This window comes from Felis catus, chromosome D3, assembly GCF_018350175.1.
Source record: "Felis catus isolate Fca126 chromosome D3, F.catus_Fca126_mat1.0, whole genome shotgun sequence".
In the NCBI taxonomy this organism is placed as follows: Eukaryota; Metazoa; Chordata; class Mammalia; order Carnivora; family Felidae; genus Felis; species Felis catus.
In genome coordinates, this window is record NC_058379.1 from 44,984,108 (window position 1) to 45,002,573 (window position 18,466).

Here is an 18,466-nt window from a genome sequence, read left to right on the forward strand (position 1 = left end):
GTCTCCTTTGGCAAGAGAAACAAAGCCAAAATTAAACTATTGGGACTACAACAAAATAAAAAGGTTTTGCACAGCAAAGGAAGCCATCCACTAAAAGGAAAGATAGCCCACAAATGGGAGGAGACATTTGCAAATGGTATATCTGATAAGGGTTAATATCCAAAACATATAATGAACTTCTACAACTCAACACCAAAAAACCAATTCAATTAAAAATGGGCAAAAGACATGAACAGACATATCGCCAAAGAAGACATACAGATGATCAACAGACACATGAAAAGATGCTCAACGTAACTAATCATCAGAGAAATGCAAATCAAAACCACAATGAGATATCACCTCACACCTGTCAGAATGGCTAAAATCAACAACACAAGAAACAACAGGTGTTGGCAAGGATGTGGAGAAAGGGGAATCCTTATGCACTGTTGATGGAAATGCAAACTGGAACAGCTACTGTGGAAAACAGTATGGAAAAAAAATTAAAAATAGAATTACCATATGACCCAGTAATTCCACTACTGGGTAGTTGCCTCCTCAAAATGAAAACACTAAGTCAAAAAGATATATGCACCCCTATGTTTATTGCAGCATTATTTACAATAGCCAAGATATGGAAGCAGCCCAAGCATCCATCCATAGATGAATGGATAAAGAAAATGTGGTATGTATGTGTATATGTATGTGTGTGTTTATATATATATATATATATATATATAGAGAGAGAGAGAGAGAGAGAGAGAGAGACTATATATATAGACATATATATATAGACATATATAGACATATATATATAGACATATATATAGACATATATATATATATATATATATATATGTCTACATACACACACACACACACACACATAACGAAATATTACTCAGCCGTACAAAGAATGAAATTTTGCAATTTGCAACAGCATGGGTAGATCTAGAGGGTATAATGCTAAATGAAATATGGCAATCAGAGAAAGACAAATACCATACGATTTCATTCATGTGGAACTTAAGAAACAAAATAAGTGAACAAAGAAAATAAAGAGACAAAGCAAAAAACAGACTCTTAACTATAGAGAACAAGCTGGTGGTTACCAGAGGGGAGGTGGGTGGGGGGATGGAGGAAATAGGTGAAAGGGATTAAGAGTACACTTATCATGATGAGCACTGAATAATATGTAGAATTGTTGGATCACTATATTGTATACCTGAAACTAATATAATGCTGTATGTTAATTATACTGGAATAAAAAAATAAACAAACAAACAAAAAACTTGTCCAAGAGTAGAATCAGATTTCAAACTTAAGCGGTTTGAGTCTGGAATATACACTCTTACCTCTAGACTACATTGCTCTTTGTGTCCCATTTAAGCTTGTTTCTACCTACAAGGTTATTCTCCCATGCTTTCTTCTAGAAGCCCTCCTGTTTTATTGTACATTTAAATCTACAACTACTAGGAATAGCATTTTGTGTCTGGTATGGGGTCAAAATTGATTTTCACCTTTTGGGTTCCCAATTGAAAGTACATCATTTATGGAAAAAGACCACTCTTGATCTAGTATGTGGTAGTATCACCTTTGTCATAAGCCTGGTCACCTTACAGATGTGAGTAGGTTTGGGAGTCTCTATGCTCTTCTATTGCTCTATTTATCTTTGTGCCAAAGTGACATTGTCTTAATTTCTATAGCCTGATATGTCATGATCTAGAAAGGCAAGTCTTTTAACTTTTTCTTTCAGTTTTTAATATTGCCTTGACTGTTCTTGGCCCTTTGTATTTCCATAAAAATTTTAGAATCATTTTGCCAACACACACACACACACACACACACACACACACACACACACATTCATGCTAGGATTTTTATTGAGATCACATTGAGTCTATAGATGGATTTGGGAAGAATTAACATCTATGTTGGGTCCATGTACATGGTATATACCTCAGTTTACTTAGGTTTTTGTTAATTTCTCTCAATAATGTTATATAGTTTTCTGTGTACAGGTCTCATTCACATTTTGTTAAATTTATTTTTAGGTATTCAGTTTTTTAAATCATATTATAAATGCTGTCACCTAAAAACTTTCATTTGCTAATTGTTTGTGGTAGTATATAGGATTTTCGTATATTCATCTTGTAAGTAGAGACCTTGCTGTTCACTTAGTAATTTCAATTATAGAATGTTTCTAGATTTCCTATGCATATTATCATGTTATCTAAAATAATGACAAGTTTATCTCTCTTTTCTAATTTCTAAAACTTTTATTTCCTTTTCTTGATTTATAGGCATTCCAGAATAATGTTGACTTGAAGTAGTGATAGTGAACATTCTTATTTTATTCTCAATCTTAAGGGGAGGCTTTCAATATTTGCTAGGTATTACATTTGTTGTAGTTTTAGATAATTAAGATATTTAGTTAAGTACCCTTTCATCCCTTGTAAGCTAAAGCTTTTTAAAAAATCATAAATGGGTGTTGAATTTTATCAAATGGTTTTTCTTCATCTATTGAAATGATTATGAATTCTTTATTCTGTAAATATAGTGAATTATTTTGATTGAATTTTTTTGTATAACTTTTAAAAAACTGCAGTATCATGTGTCTCACATGAAGCTAATCATTTAAACAATTTTTAGGTATACATTCTGTGACATTAAGTATAGTCCCTATGTTGTGCAACCATTATCATTATTCAATTCCAGATCATTTTTATTATCTCAAACAGAAATTTCTGTAGCCATTAAATAATAAATTATCTTTCCGGTCTCCCCTCAGCCCCTGATAACCTCTATTCCATTGTCTTTTATGAATTTGACTATTGTAGGTATCTCATGTAAATGAAATAGTCCAATATTTGTCCTTTTGTATTGTGCTTATTTCACTTAGCATAATGTCCTCAAAGTTATCTATGTTGTAGTGTATCCCAGAATTTCGTTCCTTCTTCAGGTTGAATAATATTCCTTTGGATGTATAGATTACATTTCGTTTATCCACTCATCTGTTGATGGACACTGGGGTTGTTTACATGTTTTGACCATTGTGAATAATGCTGCTATGAACATGGGTTTACAAGAACCTGTTTGAGTCCCCACTTTCAATTCTTTGGGGTATGTACCTAGAAATAGAATTGCTGAATCATAAGGTAATTCTATATTCAACTTTCCAAAGAACCTTCAAATAGTTTTGTATGGTGGCTGCACCATTTTACATTCCCATCAGCAATGTACAAGAGTCTCAATTTCGCCACATCCTGTCAACACTTGTTCTTTTATTTTTTTAAAATATTTATTTTTGAGAGAGAGAGAGAGAGAGAGAGAGAGAGAGAGAGAGAGAGAGAGAATGAGTGGGGAAGGGGCAGAGAGAGAGGGAGAGAGAGAATCCCAACCAGGCTCTGCATAGTCAGCACAGAGCCCAATGTGGGGCTCGAACTCACAAGCTGTGAGATCATGACGTGAGCCGAAACCAAGAGTCAGATGCTTAACTGACTGAGCCACCCAGGCACCCCGACACTTGTTATCATCTGTTTCTTTTTTATAATAGTTATCTTAATAAGTATGAAGTTGATATCTCATGGGTTTGATCAACATTAGTGATGTTGAGCATCTTTTATGTGCCTATTGACTGCTTGTGCATTTTTTTTTGGGGGGGGGAAATGTCTATTCAAGCCCTTTGCCCATTTTTGAATTTGGTTATTTGTTTTTTTGTTGAATTGTAGGCATTCTTTATGCATTCTGGATATTAACCCATTGTCAGAAATATGATTTGCAGATATTTTCTCTCATTCTGTGGATTGTTTTCTCATTCTCTTGATAGTGTCTTTTAAAGCACAGAACTTTTAAACTTCGATGAAGTACAAATGATCTATTTTGTCTTTTGTTGCCTGTTCTTTTGGTGTCATATCTAGGAAGTCATTACCAAATCCAGTGTCATGTAGCTTTTCCCCTCTGTTTTCTTCTAAGAGTTTTATAGTTTTAACTATTATGTGTAGGCCTTTGATTGATTTGGGGTTCATTTTTGTATATGGTGTATGTAAGAGTTCAACTTTATTCTTTTGCATGTGGATATCCAATTTTCCAAGCATCATTTGTTTAAAAGTCTGTCCTTTGAATCATCTTGGCATCCTCTATTATCATTATTATTATTATTATTATTAAGCTTAAACAATGTAACAAGTTTTTGTGTTTTTTGTTTTTTTTTTCTTTTCCATAGTTCTGGTGGCTGAAAGTCCAAGATCAAAGTGTGGACAAATTTGGTTTCTCCTCCTGAGGCTTCTCTCTTTGGCTTGAAGAATTGCATCCTGTTCTGCTTCTTGTCAGGGTTGTTACTCTGCAAGCATACATTCCTGTGTTTCTTCCTCTTCTTATAAGGACATCATTTATATAGAATTAGAGCTCACTTTAAAGGCTTCATTTTAACTTCATCACCTCTTCAAATACCTTATTTCTAAATACAGTTACATTTTGGGGTACATGTACTTCTACATACAAATTTTAGGAGGACACAATTCAGGCCATTAAACCCACCCCAGCTGATGGAGCTCTCATCCTTTCAGCTGCTGGGATCAAAATCTCTGAGGTCATTTCTGACTCCTCCCTCCATCTCTGTCTCCTACAACATCCAAAAATCTGCTGTCTTTTCTTCAAAAAATGGAGTCAGAATCCAAGCATTTCTCTCAGTTCCAAGGCCATTCTGGTCCAACATTCACTTGGACTATTCCAGTAGCCTCTTCCTGGACTCCAGGCCTCTTCCCTTCCCCCCACGGTCTATTCCCAGCCCTGCAGCCAGATGGAGCTTGTTTGTACTTGGGCAAGACTTCCTCCTTCCTCTGATCCAAACCTCCCATTATCTCTATAATAGATGCCCAACTTCTCAGGCAGCTATTACAGCCCTCACTCTTGCCTTATTCTCTTTATTGAAAGAAAGGGGACCTATGGTTTCCTGAGCAGACCTAGCTCAGGTTTACCTCTCAGAATGTGCACATCCGGCTACCAGTTCCAGATTTATCCACAGGTGTGGATAAACATCCACACCTCTTAGCACTGGTTGCCAAAAATGGGAAGCCTTCCCCATAACCTCTGTCCTGGACCCAGGACCCTGGACTTGGGCTCTCTCTAGAGTCTCCAGACCCAAGGCTTGGGAAAATAGCAGGTGGAGAGTCTCAGGACACCATAATCTCAGAGACCGTATGAATGCGGTTGGGATCAGGGAAGGACTGGGAAACCCTCTGTTTCCCTGTGCACATTCCACAAGTGCTTCCTCAGCCATCTGAACTTGGGGGAAGTGGCAGGTGACCATGGCTGGGCTCCATGGGCTCGAGCCTCCCTTGTACCCCTGCCCAACCTGGAGCCAGATGACCTCAAGCTATCTGACTGACCTTGGTGCTTCAGTCCTCAGTGCCACCCCTTACTAGCTCTGTGACCTCTCACAAGCAATCAACCTTCCTGTGCCTCAGTGTCTCCACCATTCCCATTCTAGCTGTTCTTCCTCTGCACAGCTTTTGGAAAACTCTTACAACTCTAACTCATTGAATCCCCTCTCTGTTCACAACCTGCCAGGGCCCTGAGAATGAAGTACAACTCCCCAGCCCACCATTCTCAATGTGACTGTGCCTTGTTCCCTGCAGACACAGGAAGGCCCCCAGCTTTCCTGAATCTTTCTGGCTCAGTCTCACCTCTAAGGCTTTTTACACATGGTGGTCCCTCCGCCTTTAACATTCCCATACCCCATCACACACAGGCATAGGGAACCCACCCAGGAGCGTCTCACGGGCCTGGACATAGGGGCCCGGGCTGCAAGGGTGTGAACAAGTGCCCCTCAGTGGGGACTTTAGGATGTGGGGCGAGCGAAGGCCTGGAGAAGGAGATTCCTGAGCTGGTCTGTTAACAAGGCCACCGAGTCTGTGGGCAAAGGGGGGCCAGCTGGCAGTCCTTACCCAGGCCCTGGTGATGGTGAGTGCGCCCTGCAGACCTGCCTCTATGCTGCAGGGACAGTGACGTCTTTCGCACCTGTCACCGTGGGCCCCACCCAGCCACCTGGAGCCTCTGATCGGATCCCTTAAATCCAAGGATCTGCCATGATGTTTCCTTTTACATTCCATTTGGATTTGGACAATATTTGCATTCTTTTTTCTTGATTAGTCTTGCTAGGTGTTTATAAATATTCTCTTTTTAAGGAACCAACTTTATTGATTTTCTCTCTTGTACGTTTGTTTTCTATTTCCTTAATTCATGTTATTTTTTATTTTTCTTACTTATTTGTATTTAATTTGCTACTTTTTGCACTAACTTCTTGTTTGATTTTCAGCTCTTTCTTTTGGCTAGCATATGCACTTAATACTACATATTTTCCTTAACCAGAATTTTAGCCACATTCCACAGGTCGAGGTCATATTTTCATTATAGTATATAGTTCAACATGTTTTCTTTTTTTTTTTTTTATTTTTTTTAATGTTTATTCATTTTTGAAAGACAGAGAGAGACAGAGCACAAGCAGGGGTGGGACAGAGAGAGAGAGGGGGACACAGAATCTGAAGTAGGCTCCAGGCTCTGAGCTGTCAGCACAGAGCCCGATGCGGGGCTCAGACTCACAAACCGCGAGATCATGACCTGAGCCGAAGTCGGATGCTCAACCAACTGAGCCACCCAGGCGCCCCAGTTCAACATGTTTTCCAGTTTTTATTGTGACTTACTCTTTGACTCAGGGTGAGTTTCTTTAAATATTAATTTATTTTTAAAGGTGAGTTGCTTAATTTCCAAACATTTGGGCATTTCACTGTGGTCAGCAAATACACTCTGAAAGATTTTTAAAACTTGAAATTTGTTAAGAATTTATTTATCGACAGCATAAGGCTACTTTTGTAGATGTTCCATGTGTACTTGGAATGATTGAGGACTTTTTACTGTTGGGTGGAGTATTCTGCATTTGTCAAATAAATCAGATTTGTTGATTTTGTCATTCATATCTCCTGTGTTCTTACCAATTTATTGATTTATTTTTGCCTGTTTTTACCTCATCTGCTACAAGAGGCTTGTTAAAGTCTCCTTCTCTCACTGTGCATTTCTTCCTTCAGTTCTTCAATTTTTGAAGCTATGTTATTTAGAATTAGATGGATTTACATTTTTATCATTATGAATGTCTTTTATCTTTAGTAATGTTTCTTGCCTTGAAGTTTTCTTTGCTTGGTATTAATGTAGTTATAGTACTTTTTCGTTAACATTCTCATGGCTAATCTTTTTCCCTGTTTTACTTTCAATCTCTCTGTGATTGAGGACTTGGAGTCACGCCCTCATATTTAGGATGTGTATCTTCTAAGCTGCAGAGTTGTCTGGGTTCTGCAGTTGTTTTCGTGGTTGTTACAGACTGACTATGAACTTTTCAGTTGGAGCTTTTTTTTTTTTTTAATTTTTTTTTTTAACGTTTGTTTATTTTATTTTATTTTTCAACGTTTATTTATTTTTGGGACAGAGAGAGACAGAGCATGAACGGGGGAGGGGCAGAGAGAGAGGGAGACACAGAATCGGAAACAGGCTCCAGGCTCTGAGCCATCAGCCCAGAGCCTGACGCGGGGCTCGAACTCACAGACCGCGAGATCGTGACCTGGCTGAAGTCGGACGCTTAACCGACTGCGCCACCCAGGCGCCCCTCAGTTGGAGCTTTTATTCTGCTTACATTTAATGTAATTACTGAGATAATTGGTGTATATCTATCTTATGTTTGCTTTCTTTATGTTCACGCGTTTTATGATTCCTTTTCTCTCCTTTTCTGCCTTATTTTCTTTTAATCAAGTTTTTTTTTTATTATTCCACATTTCCTTTTATGAGCTTGTTATGTGTGCTTTTAGTTATTGGTGTAGAGATTAAAATATCATTCCTTGATTTATTTGCATATCAGATAATCTGTAGTCTCACCATTGCCTGTTAGACAATGCTTCTTGAGTAATAATTTAACTAATTTCCCCTTCTTGCCTCTTTTTGTTATTGTTGGCACACATTTTAATTCTACATACATTGCAGACTCTACAAGACATTTTGACTGCTCCTTGATGCAATCAAGATTAAATGTTACAAATTCACCTTTTTTATTCCTGCACTTCTATGTTTCTATCTGGTAGTGTCTTCCTTATCTAAGAATTTTCATCAGTATTTTCTCCCCTCCCCCACTTTTTTTCCTGAGATGTAATTGACATATAACCTTATATTAGCCTCAGGTGTACAACATAATGATTTGGTATTTGTATAAATTATGCAGTGATCAGCACAATAAGCCTTGTTAACATCTACCACCACGTAATATTTCCTTTAACGGAAGTCTGCTGACAAGGAATTATCTGATTGTTTTTTATATGCCTGAAAATTTGTTTCTAATTTATCTTCACTTTTGAAGGCTATTTTCAGTTGGTGATACAGAATTTTAGGTGGGCATTTATTTTCTTGCACTTTAAAGATGGCATTTCTTTGTTTTTTTGTTCGTTTAGGGTCTTATTCTGTCTCCTCTGAAAGTAATGTGTCTGCTTTCCCTGGCTGTTTTTAAGACTTTTGTCTTTGTCTCTGTTTTTAGCAGTTTTATGAAGCTGTACCAGGTGTGGTTTTCTTTGTTTATCCTCCTTAGGTTCTAGAACAGTTTAGATTTTTCCTTGATGACTTTTGTGAGTTTTTGAAACATCTAAGATGTTATTTCTTCATATACTGCTTCTGCCCTATTTTGTGTCCTCTTTCTTCTCTTTTGGTGTTAATTTCCACCTTGCTATCTATTTTTCTGAACATGCAAATTCCAGTCTCTGATAACACCAATGTCTGGGTTACTTGTCTGTTTCTATGGCCGATCTATTTTTTTAGTCTTGTTTCTTCTCATGACTCGTAACTATTGATTAAAGGCCAGACATTTTGTATAAAAAAATGTAAGAAACTCTGGATGAAATGATCTTCTTCCAGCAAGGATTCACACCCTCTTCTAATTGGCAGTTAAAGCAGGGCTGTCTTGAGACTGAGCTGTGGCCTCTGTGAGGATCGTCTGTCTTTGGTTTGTTCTTCATCTCTGTGGCGGACACTTGCAGATGTCCCGACTAAGACCTGGAGCGTTTATAACGGCAGTTCCTTCCTGGCGGGCCTTAAACTTCAGTTTTTGTTTTGTTTTTTCTTTAATTTTCAGCACAGTGAAACTACTGTCTCTTTCTCTGTGTAGCTTAAGAATTTGGAAAGTGCCTCAAAATGTCATTGTCAAATGTTGGGCTCATTTTTCTGTACCTCCATTCTCTCAGGGACACTGTTGTTTCCGTCCTAGCTGCCTGAGAACCATACTTCCCCAATTTTATTGTATTTTAAAATATTTATTTACTTATTAAAAACAATTAGTGTTTATTTTTGAGAGAGAGAGAGAGAGAGAGAGAGAGAGAGAGAATGTGAACAGGGGAGGGGCAGCGAGGGAGACCCAGAATCCGAGGCAGGCTCCAGGCTCTGAGCTGTCAGCGCAGAGACAAGACACGGGGCTTGAACTCACAAATCGTGAGATCATGACCCAAACTGAAGTCGGAGGCTTAACTAACTGAGCCACCTAGGCACCCCATATTTTAAAAATTTTATTATTTTTTTAATGTGTCCCCTCCCTCCCCCACCTCCCATGTCAAATTCATATGAAGCCTAATGTGCTGGTGTTTGGAGGTGGGGCCTTTGAGAGGTAATTAGGTCATGATGGAGGAGGCCTCGTGAATGGGATTAGCGTCCTTATAGCAGAGAACCCAGAGAGATCCCTCATGCCAGGTCACAGTGATAAGATGGCTGTCAGTGAGGAGTAGGCTCCCACCAGACATCAGATCTGCTGGCTCTTGAACTTGGACCTCCCAGCCTTTGGAACCTTCAGAAATCAGTGTCCGTTGTTTATAGGCCACCCCGTCTATGGTATTCAGTTATAGCAGCCCCAGTGACTTAAGAGAGGGGGGAACTTTGTTTTGTTTTAACTGAGGTATAATTGCCATATAACATTATATGGGTTTCAGGGCCACAATATAATGATTTGATATTTGTATATATTTATTGTGAAATAATCTCCACGATGCGTCCAGTTTCCACCCATCACCATGCATGTGATAATTTTTTTCTGGTGATGAGAACTTTCAAAAAATATATAATACAGTGCTGTTCAGCATGGTCACCATGCTGCACATTACATCCCTGGAACTTCTTTATTTTATAACTGGAAGCTTCTCCCTTTTGCATACTCCTGCAGTTTTAATTTGTCTCCCCAATCCCCTGGGATCGCTTGAAAGATCGGTTGAGTTCCTGCTTCTTAGCAGTGGTCCTTTATCTAGTTTTTCAGCCCCTTCTACCCCTGCACCCGGAATGAACAAATGTCACCGGGAAACAGAGGCTGCATGCAAAATGTTGGGATTAGCTCAGAGACCTCTTCTTTCTAGAATCTTGAGTCCTCATGTCCTGGCAGCCCAAGCAGCTCTTTCACCACCTCAAACACTTACACTTTTATATTATATTCAGCTTTCTGGCTGTTTTCTGTGGGAGTACTAGTCTGCTACAATCTACTACATCATAGCCACAAAGTTAAGTTACCAGAAGTGACCATTTAATGTCAAATAATACGGACTTCTGTATTAGTCACTGTTCCCTAGAGAAACAGAGTCAGTATAGATATATAATAGGAGATTTATTATGGGAATTGGCTTATGCAATTATACAGGCTGAGATGTGTCTGCGTCTGCTGTCTGTAAGCCGGAGAATGAGGAGAATGGGTGGCGTTGCATCCGAAGCCCTGAGACCAGAGTAGCAGATGGTGTGAATCCCAGTCTGAGGCCAAGCGCCTGAGAGTGGGGAGGGTGGTGGTGGGGACGCTGGTGTAAGTCCCAGGGCTCAGTGCCCGAAGAGCAAGAGCTGTGATGCAGAAAGGCAGAAGATGGATATCCCACGTCCTAGCTCAAGAAGTGAAAGAGATAAAATCGCCCTTCTTCTCCCTGTTCGGGCCCCTCAGTGGTTGGGTGATGCCAGATGAGGGCTGGTATCTTAGTCTATGGATTCAAATGCTAATCTCTTCCAGAAATACCCTCACAGACACACCCAAAATAATGTTTTACCTGTTCTCTGGGTATCGCTTAGCCCAGTCAAGTTGACACATAAAACAAACCGTTACAACTTCTAAAGACCTTGGATGTATATTACCAAGGTGCTCCCCAGAGGGCTATTCTAATCATGTTTCTGTCCAGAGTATATTATGTAATTACCACGTACCCATTCCTAATATAGTTACCTGTGTGCATGTAATACGCACTATTCAGGAGTAAGTGATTGGATAGAAGAGATTTTCTCCTACTCCCCTCTTGCTCACAGCACAATGCCTTACTTATAATAATGCAGTAGAATGAGAACACCATAGCCTCGCCACTTTTTAGTTGTGCAATCTTGAGCGGATTAATTTGATTCTGTGAATTCTGATTTTTTTTTTTTTATCTTCAGGTGATATAAATCTCCCAGAGTTATTTAGGCAATTAGTTGAGCTAAAATGTATAAAGCTGCAGGCATGTGGCCTGTGTTCATTAAATGGGAACTATTTATAAGTAGCATGTCATTTTTATTTGTTGAGGGAGTGAATAAATAAGCTAATGATTTAGGGAAAATGAAGCTGCCCATTTCTGCTTTGGATGGAACAGGAGACAGCATCAGGAAGCTGGGCATCTGCAGCAGGGGACAGCACAGTGCAGCAGATAAACTCACAAGGGAGCGTGTGCCAGTGATATTTCACAAACTTGCCAAAAGATGGAAAAGTAATTGTCAGAACATAGGGGTGCAAGTCTCCATTGTTCATGAGCCATTTGGAATTGTGGGAGACTTCAGAATCATTTGTGCTTTCTATTATGTTAGCCCTCAGGTGAATGCTGAGAAAAGGGATCTATTTCCCTGGTCGCTTCCAACACGGGTAAATTTGACTTTCCATAAAGCAAAATCAATGACAATAAATTCTTTCACAAAAACCTTTCTTCACATCAGTTGCAAAATCATAGTAACCAAGCATTGGGGAAATCTCTGAATCTGAGAGCTGAAGAGACCTCAGGGATCGTTGGTGGTAGTTTTCATCCTCATTGGAATCACTGCAGCAGAATTCCTGACCGTTGATCAGACACCTGCTGCCGGTTTGCTCAGTGCTCCATGATTTCTCTGCTTCATGGGGAGGTCTATTCCATGTTAGCCCATCAGGTACAATGTTCTCCCAAGAAGAGGGCTGAACTTGGCCTTTGATAGCGTTCCTCTGTTAATCTGGTGTTGGTTGGTCCTCTAAGGATAAAAGAATGATTCAATTCTTTTTTCTAAAACATCTTTTTAAACTATTTGAAAGTAGCCCTCCATGGAAAAACAGCAGAGGAATCAGAAGACTTGAATTATGATCCAAGTTCTATTACTAGCAGTGTGACATTGTATAATACTCATTTTATAGAATAGGAAGCTGAGGCTTTAAAATTAAGGAAAGGTCACACAGATATTAAGTGGTGCACTTGACTGTGAACCCAGCTTTGTTGATGCTCAAGCTCAAGCTCTTATTCATTATGTCGTAGGGCATCTGTGTGCTATTGGCATGTACTGAACTTGTGTCTTTTACTAAACTTCAGTCTTTTCTCTCTAACAAATTTTGATCAAGTCAGATTTTCACCATTTGGAATTCATAAATTCCAAATTTATGATTCCCTATCTATCTATCTATTTATCTATCATCTATCGTCTGTCTATCATCTGTCATGTACCCATCTATTTATTTAAAAATTTTTTCTAATGTTTATTCATTTTTGAGAGACACAGAGAGAGATGGAGTATGAGCTGAGGAGGGGCAGAGAGAGACAGAGACACAGAATCCAAAGCAGGTTCCAGGCTCTGAGCTGTCAGCACAGAGCTTGATGTGGGGCTCGAACCCATGAACCATGAGATCATGACCTGAGCCGAAGTTGGACGCTTAACTGACTGAGCCACCCAGATGCCCCTATTTGTTTTTACTTCAATGTATAGCTATACTTTTCCTATTAAATCTGAAATGGAGGGGTTGACCATTTCAGTCTGTCAAAATGATTGTTGGTGTTTATCATATGACATCTGCCTTCAAACTTCAAATTATCCACAAATCTGAGGATTTTCAAAGTTGAAAAAAACATTGCTAAAATTTTTAATAGAATTATATCAGGCAGGGTTATATGACAGGTCACTGGCAACTTTAACCAATTGTGAATATATCCAACTGCCCTGTTATCTTAATCGCATATTTTCACTTTGACCACAGTGACATCCCAATAGACTTAACCTTAATTCCTAGTGGATATGTTTGATGTTTTGGCATCATGATTTAGTGAATCCATGTTGGCTCCCTGTGATCACAGCATTCTTTTCTAAGTGGTTCACAAACCATATATTTAGTAATTTCATTCTCGATTTTTGCCAAAGGTTGACAGGTTGACATCAGGAATTTGCTTTGACCGAATTGTAGTTCCCAGAATCTAGGTTTTCTCAAATTTCACAATCAAAAGCTATTTTCTAGTTTTCTGGCCTCTTTTGTTCATGTCTCCCCCTACCTCACACCCCACCAAGATTGCCAACAGTAGTTGCACAATAACATCTTTGAGTCTTTTGTTGCTTCAGGTTATGATCTGTCTGGGCTGGAAGATGTGACCTAGCTTGAAATGTTATATAATGGAAAGAGAAGTGTACCCAGCGTTGTAGACCTAAATTCTTGTCTAGTTGCTTTTGACCTGGGGTAAATTACTTAGCCTCTGTGTCCTCATTTGTAAGAGGGAATAAAACCTGACAGAGACTTGAAAGAATTTTGAGTTAACAGTTGGGAAATTGCATAGTGTATCATAAGCTTTAACAATCTGAATTTTCTCTTAATGCCTTATGTATCTTGGATTTCAACTTATTCTTTACATTTTTAACTGTCCGTTAGAATTTGAAGATTTTTCTTTCTCTTTCTTTTTCTTTCTTTCTTTCTTTCTTTCTTTCTTTCTTTCTTTCTTTCTATTTCTTTCTCTTTCTTTCTTTCTTTCTTTCTTTCTTTCTTTCTTTCTTTTGCAGAAGAATGCAAAGATGCCAAAGAATTGCATCTTGGGGATGCAAGATGGTGTAGCACACTGGCCTGGGAGTGATGTGAGACGTCATTCGTTACATGAGATGTCATTCGTTGGGAGGACGCTTCACTAATTTTTCGTGTGACTCAGAGCAAGTTATGCAATCTCTCTGGATTTTATATTCATGTGTAAAATGAGGGAGAAGGACTGGGCAATTTCTCAGTTCTAGTTCTTAGTTCTAAATTCTGAGTCCAATTTTGCCTTTGCTATGTTTTTGAATTGTATAACCTTCTGTTTATAGGGGGCTCTATCCTTTCCATCAGTTCTTGATCTGCTTGGCGAATCAGTCTCATTAGTGAAAAACATCCTAAGCAGATCGCTCACCACACAAAGTGCTTCTGAGCTGAAACTCTGTCATCTGTGTGTTGACATGGGCTATTTGCCCAAAAGAGCCCAAATTGGGATGACAAACTTGCTGTCCCTACTCTATTTATTATTCACTGTTTTGGGTCCTCCAGAATTTGATTCTGTCACTAATCTAATGATTGAGAATTGATGACATAATAATACTAAGTCAACATATAGAGATGTTATAGAAATAATGGAAATAATTATATAGCACTTACCAAACTGAAGTGTTTTTTGATAAATGAGATTGGATTTCAGATGTAAAATACGGCAATTACTCTTTGCCCTAGAATGCTGAAAGAAGCCTTTGGATCTACACAGGAAGTAGCTATTCATCAGTTGTGATTAATTTGGGGGAAAAAAACCACATTGCATGTCTCTAAAAAATTAATAAGAATTTTGTTTTTATTGTGCTTATTTTCCACTCTGGGAACACTAACCAGAATCTACAGAAAGTATCTTCTTTTTTTAATTTTTTTTTAATTAAAAATTTTTTTAATCTTTATTTTTGAAAGAGAGAGAGACAGAGCACAAGCAGGGGGGGTGGGGGGAGACAGAGAGAGAGGGATACACAGAATCCAAAGCAGGCTCCAGGCTCTGAGCTGTAAGCACAGAGCTGGATGTGGGGCTCGAACTCACAAACTGTGAGATCATGACCTGAGCTAAAGTTGAATGCTTAACTGACTGAGCTACCCAGGGGACCCTACAGAAAGTATTTTCTGATCTTGAGGTAATTAAATACATAGATATCTTTGCTTCACTTTTCAGGGCAGATTTTACCAGATAAACTTCCTTCATCCGTTTGTGTATGCACTTCCAACTGTGTATACATTAATTTAGTGAAGAAATATTTCAAACACTTGTTATATGCCATGCCACACATGGGCTCAGAAAAGAATTGAGGACGTGATCCCTGTATTTAGAGAGGTCTCAACTGGTTGGGGGAGGGGGGTGATCTGTTAGCAAAGGCTGACGAAGAGACTGTGGTAAGGACGATTAGGAAGTGAGTTCTAGGGGTGCCTGGGAGGCTCAGTTGGTTGAGTGTCTGCCTCTTGATTTCAGCTCAGGTCATGATCCCAGGGTCGTGGGATCAAGTCCCATGTGGCCACATGTTGGGCTCTGCACTGAGGGTGGAGCCTGTTTAAGGTTTTCTCTCTCTCTTTCTCCCTCTACCCCTCTGCCCTGCTGTGTGTGCTCGCATGCGCGCGCGCTCTCTCTCTCTCTCTCTCTAATATAATAATAATAAAAAGAAAGTGAGCCGGATCCTGGACCTTTCAGGAGCTTTTTCAGGAGCCTTGCTCTTTGGTTAATCCCTCTCTCTGCATTCTTAACCTCTTGGTTTTATCATCCCAATATGCTCTGTGTCTTAAAAATAAACAACTAACCTCTGCTAGCTCATCAGTCCCTCCAGGACGACCCCACTTTCCCATTCTTCATGGAAGAGCTGTTTGCACATGCTACCTGCTCTTTACCTCCCATTCATTCTTCAGTGGAGTCTGGTCCACCTTCCCCTCTATGATCCCACTGAAACTGCTCTTGATAAGCTCACAAATGACTTCCAAATTAATCCAATGGATCTTTCCAAATTCTTATCTTACTTGACTCTTAGCAGCATTTGAGCCAATTAATATTCCCTCTTGAAATACTCTTCTCCTTTGAAAATCCACTGTCTGGTTTCCTTCTTCAATGGCCAGTCCCTTCTGTTATCCTCTGATGGTTTCTCTTATGCTGTGCTGCCTCTAATGACTGGTATTCCCCACGACTTGTTCTTGGGCCTTTTCATCTTATCTTTTCTCTTCTGCTCTGTTCTTTCTTCCCCTTTTCTCTTCTCCCTCTCTTCTCTCCCCTTTTTGGGGTAACCTTGCCCTTATGATTTAAATGATACCTATATGCTGAAGAGCCCCACATGTATAACTGCAGCCCAGCTCTGTTTTCTGAGCTCCAGATGCCAATACTGAACTGCCTAATTGGTACTGTTATTTGAATGTCTCATAGACATTTCAAATGGCATCAGAAAATCCGAGTGCAGATGGCCCTCCACAAATCTGCTCCTGCCACCAGATTCTTCCCGGGGAACTGTATCTCTGTGTACCCAGCTTCTACAGGGCATCTCTGGTCTATTTCTGCTCTTTGAACTCTGGTATCACATGTCTTACAGGCATTGCAGACTGAACATGCCCCAAACGAGCTTCTTGATTTCCATCTTTTCTGCTATTGTTCTGTTCTCAAGCATCTTCAAAACAAAACATTTTTAAACAGACATACCCAGGAAGGAAGGATAGAAGGAAAGAAGGAAGGAAGGAAGGAAGGAAGAAAAGGAGGGAGGGAGGGAGGGAGGGAGGGAGGGAGGGAGGGAGGGAAACTGGAAGAAAGGAAGTACAAAAATAAATCCAGAGCCTTCTGTTTCTGCCTCATGACCATCCACTGAACCATTAAAGTCAGAACCTGGTGGTGAATTTTGACTCCTCCCTTTCCTTTATCCCTTATATCAAATTCATGCAAGAAAAAGTAACTTCCACTTCTGGCCATGATGGAGTAACAGGGAGTAGATTCACCCTTTTATCTTACAGACTAAAAAACTGGGCAAAATATTTGAAATGATTTTCAAGGGATTGGACAGCTGGTTGATTGGACAAGAGGTGGTGCAGGACAATAGTCCCTGGGAGGAGGGAAACAATGTGAGCCCTACAATTGATTTATCAAGCATGTTACTATTTTACCTGTTTGTGTGCCCATGGATTGTCTGTCTCCCTCTGCTAGAATATGAACTCCAGGAAGGGCAGGGCATTGGCTGTCTAGCTGAGCACCTAGCCCAATTCCTAACCCATTGTAAGCACTCAATAAACTTTCTGGACGGGATAGATAAATGAGTGAATCCTTGGTAACATCTGCTCCCTCACTAGCCAAGTTCTGTCTATTCTCCTTTTTTTTTTTTAATGTTTATTTACTTTTGAGAGACAGAAAGAGACAGAGCACAAGCAGCAGAGGAGCAGAGAGAGATGGAGACACAGAATCCGAAGCAGGCTCCAGGCTCTGAGCTGTCAGCACAGAGCCCCATGTGGGGCTGGAACTCATGAACTGCGAGATCATGACCTGAGCTGAAGTTGGACGATGCTTAACTGACTGAGCCACCCAAGCACCCCTCTATCTGTTCTACTTTTAAACCACATCTCGAATCCACCTCTTCTCTCTGGCTCTACTGCTATTACCCTGATCCGCAACACCATCAGCTCTCCCCCGGACAAAGGCTCTACCTTCTCAGGTGGTCTCCTGACTTCTACTCTTGCCTTCCTCCAATCACTTTCTTATTTAAAAAGCAAACATCAGGGGCACCTGGGTGACTCAGTTGGTTAGTCATCCGACTTCAGCTCAGGTTATGATCATGGGTTCGAGCCCCACGTGGGGCTCTGTGCTGACAGCTCAGAGCCTGGAGCCTGCTTCAGATTCTGTGTCTCCCTCTTTCTCTGTCCCTCCCCTGATTGTGCTCTGTCTCTCTCAAAAATAAATAAATAAACATTTTAAAAAATAAATAAAAAACCAACTTCATCCTGTCACTTTATATTAAAACATATAATGATTTCTGCACTTGGAATAATCCGAACTCCTTACAAAGGGGTGGTCAGCTGCCACCTGTCTCTTTGCCCTACTCCTCATACCTCCAGCTGCCCAATTCAGCAGCCCCTTGAATCCGTGAGACACAATTGGAAAACCAGAGACCTAGATGATGGCTGGTGTCCTTTCAGCTCTAGGTGCTATGCTATGATACTTACTTAGACTTATTTGTCCCAATTTAAGTTACTCATTAAAACATAATTGATAAACATTACCTGTAAGTTTAACAATTCTAAGCACAGTGACAAGTACAAATAGGACGAGAGTTAGTCTCATTGACAACGGGAAAATGAAGGTTGGGCCATAAGAATTTATCAGTGATATTCCGGCACCCTCGATGGAAAGGGACATTTCAGTCTAAATACTCATCTTGGTTTTTCAAGCATAGCTATGATGGAAGACCA

General features: G+C 39.7%; 1 protein-coding gene across 1 annotated transcript in view; it reads left to right on the forward strand.

The window, feature by feature from the left end:
- Nucleotides 1-18,466, forward strand: part of GATA6 (GATA binding protein 6) — a 148,336-nt gene that overhangs the window by 109,281 nt on the left and 20,589 nt on the right. The window lies entirely within an intron of this gene.